Genomic DNA, 8,345 nt, shown 5'->3' with positions numbered 1-8,345 from the left:
TCACATATCCCACTTGGGATTGATGAAGATGCCACCATGGCATTAACATGATGCTTTGGTGATTTTGAGGCTTCTTCAAGCTTAGCCATAGCCTTCTCAAACTTCAAATTGATGGTATCAATATGAGCACTATGTTTAGCACCCAATTGAGTAATAGAGTCCACTTCATGCTTTCCTCCTCTAGTAGCCTTGTGAGGTCTACTATATTGTGAATTATGGACCGCCATTTCCTCAATCTTGTTCCAAGTTTGATTAACGTCAACTTCGGTGAACATACCATTTGATCCCATGTTGAAAATGTTTCTTGAGTCTTCATAAAGACCATTCCAAAATTGTTGTACCAAGAACCATTCGCTAAGTCCATGATGAGGACATGAGCGACAAATTCCTTTAAATCGCTCCCAAGCTTCATACAAAGATTCTTCGTCCCTTTGCTTAAAACCCGTAATTTGACCTCTTAGCATGTTAGTCTTTTCCGGAGGGTAGAATTTTTTGTAGAAAGCTAGAGCCAACTTCTTTCAAGAGTTAATTCCAAGAGTAGCTTTATCAAGGCTCTTCAACCAATGTTTCGTGGTACCAATTAGAGAAAAAGAAAATAAGACCCATCGAATTTGGTCTTGAGTCACTCTGGTTTGTGAAATCGCATCACAATAGTCACAAAAAGTCTCCATGTGGGAATGAGGGTCTTCACTAGGCATCCCCCCAAATTGGCTTCTTTCGACTAATTGGATAAATGCAGATTTTGCAATGAAATTTCCGGTTAAGTGTTGTGGTGTGGGAGTACCATTGGGTAGGTTCTCCTCGGTTGGTACGGAATGTGATAAAAATTTAGGCATTGTGGGGTGATTGTGTGGTTGATTTTGTGTTGGGTTCTCCTCACATTCTCTTGCAAAAGGGTTGATGAACTCAATAGTATTTGGTAGAATATCTACAACCTCACCAATACCTCTCAAAGTATTTCTAGCGATTCTTCTATTGGTTGTCAAAGTCCTTTCAATTTCGTGATCAATGGGTAACAAGTTACCTTGTGATCTTCTAGACATGCAAAATATCAAACAACTCGAAAACAATTAGAACAAACCTTGAGGAGTTTTACTTCCCCAAGGCAAAGAAAGACACAACTAATAACATAGAAAATCAAATCAAGTTAACATCGTCCCCCACAACGGCGCCATTTTTTGGTCGAGTCCGCTTTGAGCTTAGATTTTGGTTACTTGTCGTTAGGAGCACCTAGACCAAAACAATATTTATAACTTCATAAACAATTCTACTACTAGTAAAGAGGCAAGTAAAGGTCGGACCCCAAGGGACGGGTATTGATGTAGGATTTTCGATTGCAAGTAGTGGTGTCTAGGGGTGTCACAATTTGGGTTGAGATAAGAAGATCACTAAACTAAATATAAATAAAAGTAAACAAGCAAGATGACTAAAATGAGATGTAAACAATTGATTAAAAGCACTAGGGTGTCATGGGTTCATAGGGGATTCATGGGAATTGATTATACAAACATATTCTCAAATTATAAGCAAGCAATTATTATTGTGATAGGATCGAGTTGGTTTATATCTTACAATCCTAGGAAGGTTTGGGTTTCGGAGCCGAATCGATTAGATTGTACAACACCTACAAGTCGACTTAATCCTCCCTAGTCAACTATATGCATGGTCTAATGAGACTCGAGTTGGTTTATGTCTTACAAGTCTCATTGAAAAGGTAAGTGATGGGTAAAAAATGCAAGGATTCATAGGCTCGCATTTCATCAAACATAACATGTGCATAAGTTGAGATCACAACAAGCAAGCAAATAAATTATGTGAACATATTAGATTAAGCATGAATCATCCCCCGGGTTGGTTTTCTCTAATTCCCCATTAACCCTAGTTAAGGAAACTACTCACTCATTATCAAGTTTAACATATTAACAAGGTTGTCAATCATATTAACAACGCAAAACATGATGAATAAATAAAGATGATTAACAATAATTAAAAAGGGATTAAGAGAATTATACCTAATGATGATTCCAAAATAATAATGCAAAGAATAATAGAAGTACTTGATGATTGATGGAAGGTTGTCAATCTCCCAATAAACCCAAATAATCTTCAATTACCCAAAATAAAAGATGAACAATAGAGAAATTAAGGAAATGAGATTTGTATTAAGATTTGATTAGAAGTTGATTACAAGATTAAAGAGAGATTAGAATAATATAAACTACACTAAAGATTGATAAGAAGAGCATGATAATCTAATTAGACTAATGGGATATTTATAGTGGGGATTAGGTGCATAAATTAGGGTTACTAAGGGTTTAAATGACGATTAAGTCCTTGAGGAATCGCTCCTCTCAAGAAAAGATGCGGGTCTCCTTTTAGCTAGTCTTTCAAAAATATGCGCATCTCGAATGAAGAAAGAAAGGGGAGTGTTTCTCTGGAGGACAATCCGAGCGTCCAAAGGGTCGGGACGAGCGGATTGTGTAGCTTCTGGACGAGCGGCCTGGCAGCTTGAACGAGCGGCCTGGGGTGCTTCTGGACAGGCCTCTTGATAGGTGAGACGCTCAGACCTTGGTTCAACTTTTCTTCTTTTCTTCTTTACTTCTTCCAACAATCCTCCGGGATTTTGTCGGAGATGCAAGGATCTTCTTCATCATTGCCCATCTACTACATTATGTACAAAGGCCTTCTAGTCTTGTCTTCTCTTTGATGCTTGGTCATTAGATTCGATCAATTTAGCTCTATTTTGCCATGAAAATGCAACGTTTGCACTCCTCTTCTACCAAGGAAACAAAACCTCAAAGAATATGCAAAACAAAGGACTAAAGATAGTAAATGACCCAAATAAGTACTAAAAAGCATAGGAATGACGCTAATTCGGGGACTAAATATGCTCAAATATTGATCACATCACGAAGGGAATAGTGCGATAGGAATTGTCCACCCCTTTGTCAAGGTTAAAACAATATCTCAGGCCCACTCGAGGAGTAATGAACTGGAAATGCGTGGCCACGCTTGGAAGGTATCTATGGTAGATAATTCCGATCAATCAGTTATTTTCCAGATCGAGGAAACCACTCTCGATATGATCACTTGCAAGTACAACCCGAAAGACACCTTGCATTGAGTGGGAGATAGTAATAGGGCAAGAGAATTGGTGACGCACACTTGTCGAGGACAAGTGGGAGATTGTTGGAGTAAGTGTCCCCGACAATAATGCGATCACAATTGTCGATCATGATGATCACATGTTTAAATCTCATATTTAAGAATGCATGTGGGAAAGTAATATTTTACAGTCAACTGGTCCACACATATCGGTAGTGAATGGCTGACTAGAGTTTGACATTACTGTCGTGCGACGGTGGTGATCAGTTGATACCCTGAGGTCATACCTATAGGGTAATACTCTTAATTGATTATTTAATTAATCGTATGCCGATACGAGTTAATTAAGTTGCTTAAAATTGACGGATGATTTTGTGAGTAAAATTAACGTGTCTCATTGTAATTCGATTAAATTAGATACGGTCTAAGTAATCGAATTGTTTTATTAGATAGATTAAATTATTGTTTACGAAACAATTGAAACAGTTTGAATAATTTATTATAAATACAGGTTGTTGTAATTTATAATTTGATAAACTATTTTGGTACAAGTAGTCAAGAATTACTAGTTAAATTTTGTATGTGACATATTTTATTAATATGTTGGTTTTTAATATGTTCAAAATACACTATAGTGTAACATGTCATGTAACATGTGACACATGACAAAAATTAACAAATGACAAAATAAAATGGACCTTCTATTTTATGTTAAGTGTACCGAAAATGGGGAGGGTTAGGGTTTAAAATTGTGTTAATTATTTTAAATAAGAAAACACAATGATTACTCTAGCTTATAGCCATGCAACCCTATAGCTTTTGAGAAGAGGAACTTTTGCATGCATTGGCCTCAATTAATCCCCCCCCCCCCCCCAACTGGTTTTATGCATAAAAAAAGCCAAGGGATTTTTATCTATAATTATTCACTACTTCAATATATGATTTTCTAGTGTTAGAAAATAATATACTCTCTACAATTTGTAAAACATTTTAGAGAAATAAAACTCATAAAAACACTCCTCTCTTGACCAAAATACAAGAGAACAAAACACCATTTTGTGTCAAAATTTTAAGCTTGTTTTAATTAATACTAGTCTTATATTTATTAAAATAATTAAGGGGTTACCTTGGGTATAATTCCTTAGGAGAGATTCTCAACTTGAATCTTATTCTTCCATTTTGGAAAGCTCAAGAACTAGTAAGTAGGTGAACTTACTAGTGCCCATTTATCAAAAATTATCAATGTAAGAATTGATTTTTCTCCTTATACTTTGTAATAGTTTTGCATGCATAAGATCCGATTTAATTTTATGACTAAATTAAACTATCATACTATGAATAAGTAAACATATGAGATTAATGAATCCCAACATGTGTGTGGGGGTATGGTTGTGCCCTTGTAATAGGACTGCCTACGTATTCGCGTGTTTGCAAAATCAAACCAGATCGTAGTTCTGAATGTATGTTGATAATTGATTTTGAGGTGTATGGTTGTGTCCTTGAAGGACTGCCTACATATTCACGTGATGTTAAATCAAACCAGATCGTAGTTCTGAATGCGTGACTAAGCGAGTTGTTAGGACCTTAAAGTGTGAGGGTCACGACGGTAAATTCCATTTGGTGACTCGAAGAACTGATATGAGATAATTCCTCCTTGATCATGAATCGAAGAGGTGTAATTTGTGAAAATGTTCCTTATCATGTGAGCACACTAAAAAGTGGACCCTAAGGGTAGACTAGGTATGTCCCGTTCTCGGTAGCAAAGCATTCGAGGACTCCGTATCTGGGTCAGGGTGGAAATGGCTTCGACATTATGGAATGTGGAGCTTGGTAAAAATAGGTTTGTTTGACAGATAAAAATCTGGAGCTGAGGGTCACGACGGTAAATTCCGTTTGGTGACTCGAATGTTGATTGGAGAGAATTTCCTCTTGATCATGGATCGAAGAGGTATAGTTTGTTAAAATGTTTCTTGTTATGTAGCACACTAAAAAGTGGACTCTAAGAATGAAATTTGCATGTCCTGTTCCGGGGAGCAATGGTTTTTGAAGACTCCGTATTTGGGTCAGGGTGAAAATGGTTTCGACATTATGGAATGTGGAGCTTGGTAAAAATAGGTTTGTTTGACAGATAAAATTCTGGAGCTGGGAGTCACGACGGTAAATTCCGTTTGGTGACTCGAATGTTGATTGGAGAGAATTTCCTCTTGATCATGAATCGAAGAGGTATAATTTGGGAAAATGTTTCTTGTTATGTGAGCACACTAAAAAGTGGACTATAAGAATGAAATGTGCATGTCCTATTCTGGGGAGCGATGTCGTTTTTGAAGACTCCGTGTCTGGGTCAAGGTGAAAATGGCTTCGACATTATGGAATGTGAAGCTTGGTAATAATATGTTTGTTTGACAGATAAAACTTTGGAGCTTGTATTTGTGGTGTTTAGGCCGATGGGTTACGGCTTGTAATGTGGTGCGCAATGGGGTCTTAGGCTTGATGTGGCCTGAGCACGAAATGGTTGGTAAACAATGTGGGATCAAAATCCCATGTCTGGACCTTAAAGGTTAAGGTGTGATATTACGAGCTTAAGGGGAATCCTCAGAAGCCTAGATAGTTCTCTCTGTAGCAGTCTCTAGAAGGACTTAGGGGTGGAGCAGTGTTGGTTTTGGTCTTGAGGGGAATCCCCAGGATCCTAGATAGGTCTCCCTATGACAGCCTCTGGATGGACTTAAGGGTGAAGCTGTGTTGGTTGAGGTTTTGGTGTTTGGTGTTTTGGACCTGTTGGTCCGGAATTTGGTGTATTGGACTCATGGGTCCTGGGCTTTGGACTTGTTGGTCCTGGACTTGGTGTTTCGGACGTATTGGTCCTGGGCTTTAGACTTGTTGGTCCTGGACTTGGTGTTTCAGACGTTTTGGTCCTGGGCTTTGGATTTGTTGGTCCTGGACTTGGTGTTTCGGACGTATTGGTCCTGGGCTTTGGACTTGTTGGTTCTGGACTTTGTATTTTGGTGTTAGACGCGTTGGTCCGAATTAAGTTTGAAAAGTGACGGTTTTTAAATCCGTCATTTGAGTCTTTGTGAAGATAACGAATTTGAATTCCGTTATTTCATTTTCTTGAAAAGTGACGGTTTTGAATTTCGTCATTTGAAATTGTGGGAAATAACGAATTTTGAATTCCGTTATTTTATTTTCTTGAAAAGTGACGGTTTTGAATTTCGTCGTTTGGAATTGTGAGAAAATAACGAATTTTGAATTACGTTATCTCGTTTTTTGTTTTGGCTTTAGCCTAACATTTTGTTAGACATTTGTTTGTGTTTTTGGGGATTTCGGCCTTTCGAGAAGGGTTTCAATCTGGTTTTGTTTTGATTTTGGCTTAGGTCTTCGCCTTGACCTTGAGTGAGTAGCCTTTGTCTTTGGCTTTGGCTGAATGGCTTTTGGCCTTGGCTTTGGTTTTGCTTTGGGATTAGGTTAATCGCCTTTTGGGCTTTGGGGTGTAAGGCCTTTTGAACGTGACCTTTGCTTTGGAGAAATTGGAAAGGGGGCTTGTCCCATATGTGTTGTCGTTGTTTTGACATGTCGGTGGTGTCTATCGTTCATGGACTGGGTCATGGTTAAAATCATGAACGTTATGGAGCTCCAGGTTTTGGAGTTTTTTTTGTTTGGGGTTAGACTAACATTATTGTTAGACGTTTGTTTGTGTTTTTGGAAATTGGTAGACCTAGATCTACTCGTTCTTTGTTGTCCTTCGTTCAAGGATGGTGTAGGTGCAAGCGGGGATGTACCCGGTGGTGAGACGTCGATTCTCAATGATGGGATATTTTTGTGGGGAATGGGCCTGCCTTCCGTCATTGATCATGAACAAGGAGATGTTCTGGTTTGCTATCTGGGTTCGTCGTAGGATCCCTTTGATAAAAGCTCGTTCTAAATTGGGTGCTATTGAACAGTTTCTATTGCCAGACATGGAATAGGTAAAGAAAATGGACACGGAGTTTCAGGTCCTTTGCTTGCTCAGTACGGAACGTCACTTGAGCGTACTCACGTTGAATTGGAGCATGTTGTTTGTTTTAAATCAATTATCATTGTCAACGGGAAATGGTAAAAAGGAGAATATATGATAGTTGGAAATCGTGCTTTTATTTAGATAAATATGAGGTTAGTACAGACTCAATGGATACATGTGACTCATGGGGACAGCCCCCAGTTTGTCACTTAGGAATAAAAGGACAGACACTAGGATAGATATGAGAAAGCCTAAGACTCGGACTCGGACTCGATCTCAGATACGAACTCCTAATCATCACTTTCCTCCTCGAAGGCCTCCTTCGCAGCATCCAGTGGCTTGAATGTTTGATCTTGAGCATTGACCCACTTGAGCACTTCACTCCCGTTGGTTAGGACGATATGAGGACAATAGCCCATGAGGCTTTTATCTCCTTGCAGAAAGAGATGTTCATTAGGGTTGTCTTCATAACTTGGTTGGCCTAGGGATGAAGCTATCAGTTGATGGCTGTCGATCATATCTTGAATATCATGTTTCAGTTTGAAGCATGTTTAAGTGTAATGACCTTTTCCTTGATGATATTGGCAATAGGCACTGTCGTCCCAGAAACGGGTTTTCCTCTGTTCAAACGGGTCCGGAGTGGGCCCGATTGGTTGTAGCTTCCCTTCAGTCACAAGCTTTTGAAGAGCTGCAGCATAGGTTGTGTTGAGGTTGGTGAATATCCTTTGAGAACGTTCAACCTTGCTATTTGATTTGAGACATTCAAGAGGATTGTCTTGAGTGAGAGGTGCAACATTCCTTCTGAAGCAAGTATCCCCAGAGCGGTGCCATATGTTATTCCCAGATCTGTGAATACCCTTTGATGTTTTCCAATGGTTCCCACATTGGTGTTTTTTGGTATTTTTTTGTGAGTTTTGTTTTTGTTTTTGATTTTGTCAATCCTGGGTGGAAACAGGATTTGGTCATTGTCAACGGACAGTTTTGAGGACATTGCTTGGTATTTTGAAGGGGAGTTTGGTGAGGCAATTTCATGTTCTTTGTTTGTGGGTTCATGGATGTGGGAACCATCGGATGACTCCTCACTTTCAACAGCTGTTGGTTGGTAAACAGAGGGTTGGTTTTCTCCTTGGCAGTTAGGTTCATTTTCTGTATCACCCAACCTCTTCTCCAAATTAGCTACCCGAGTATTCAAATCATCGATAGCCACTTGCAGCTTTGAGGATATGTTGTTGATAGAGACTGAGAG

At 38.9% G+C, this 8,345-nt stretch overlaps 1 non-coding gene across 1 annotated transcript; it reads left to right on the top strand.

Annotated features, from left to right (window-relative positions):
• The first annotated feature begins 357 nt into the window (after positions 1-357).
• Positions 358-464, top strand: LOC141602977 (small nucleolar RNA R71). Its single transcript, XR_012524879.1, has one exon. It is a non-coding gene; the product is annotated as a small nucleolar RNA R71 (small nucleolar RNA).
• The last annotated feature ends 7,881 nt before the right edge of the window (positions 465-8,345 follow it).

This window comes from Silene latifolia, chromosome 9 (genome assembly GCF_048544455.1).
Source record: "Silene latifolia isolate original U9 population chromosome 9, ASM4854445v1, whole genome shotgun sequence".
NCBI classification, from domain to species: Eukaryota; Viridiplantae; Streptophyta; class Magnoliopsida; order Caryophyllales; family Caryophyllaceae; genus Silene; species Silene latifolia.
This window is presented reverse-complemented; position numbering and strand designations above follow the sequence as displayed.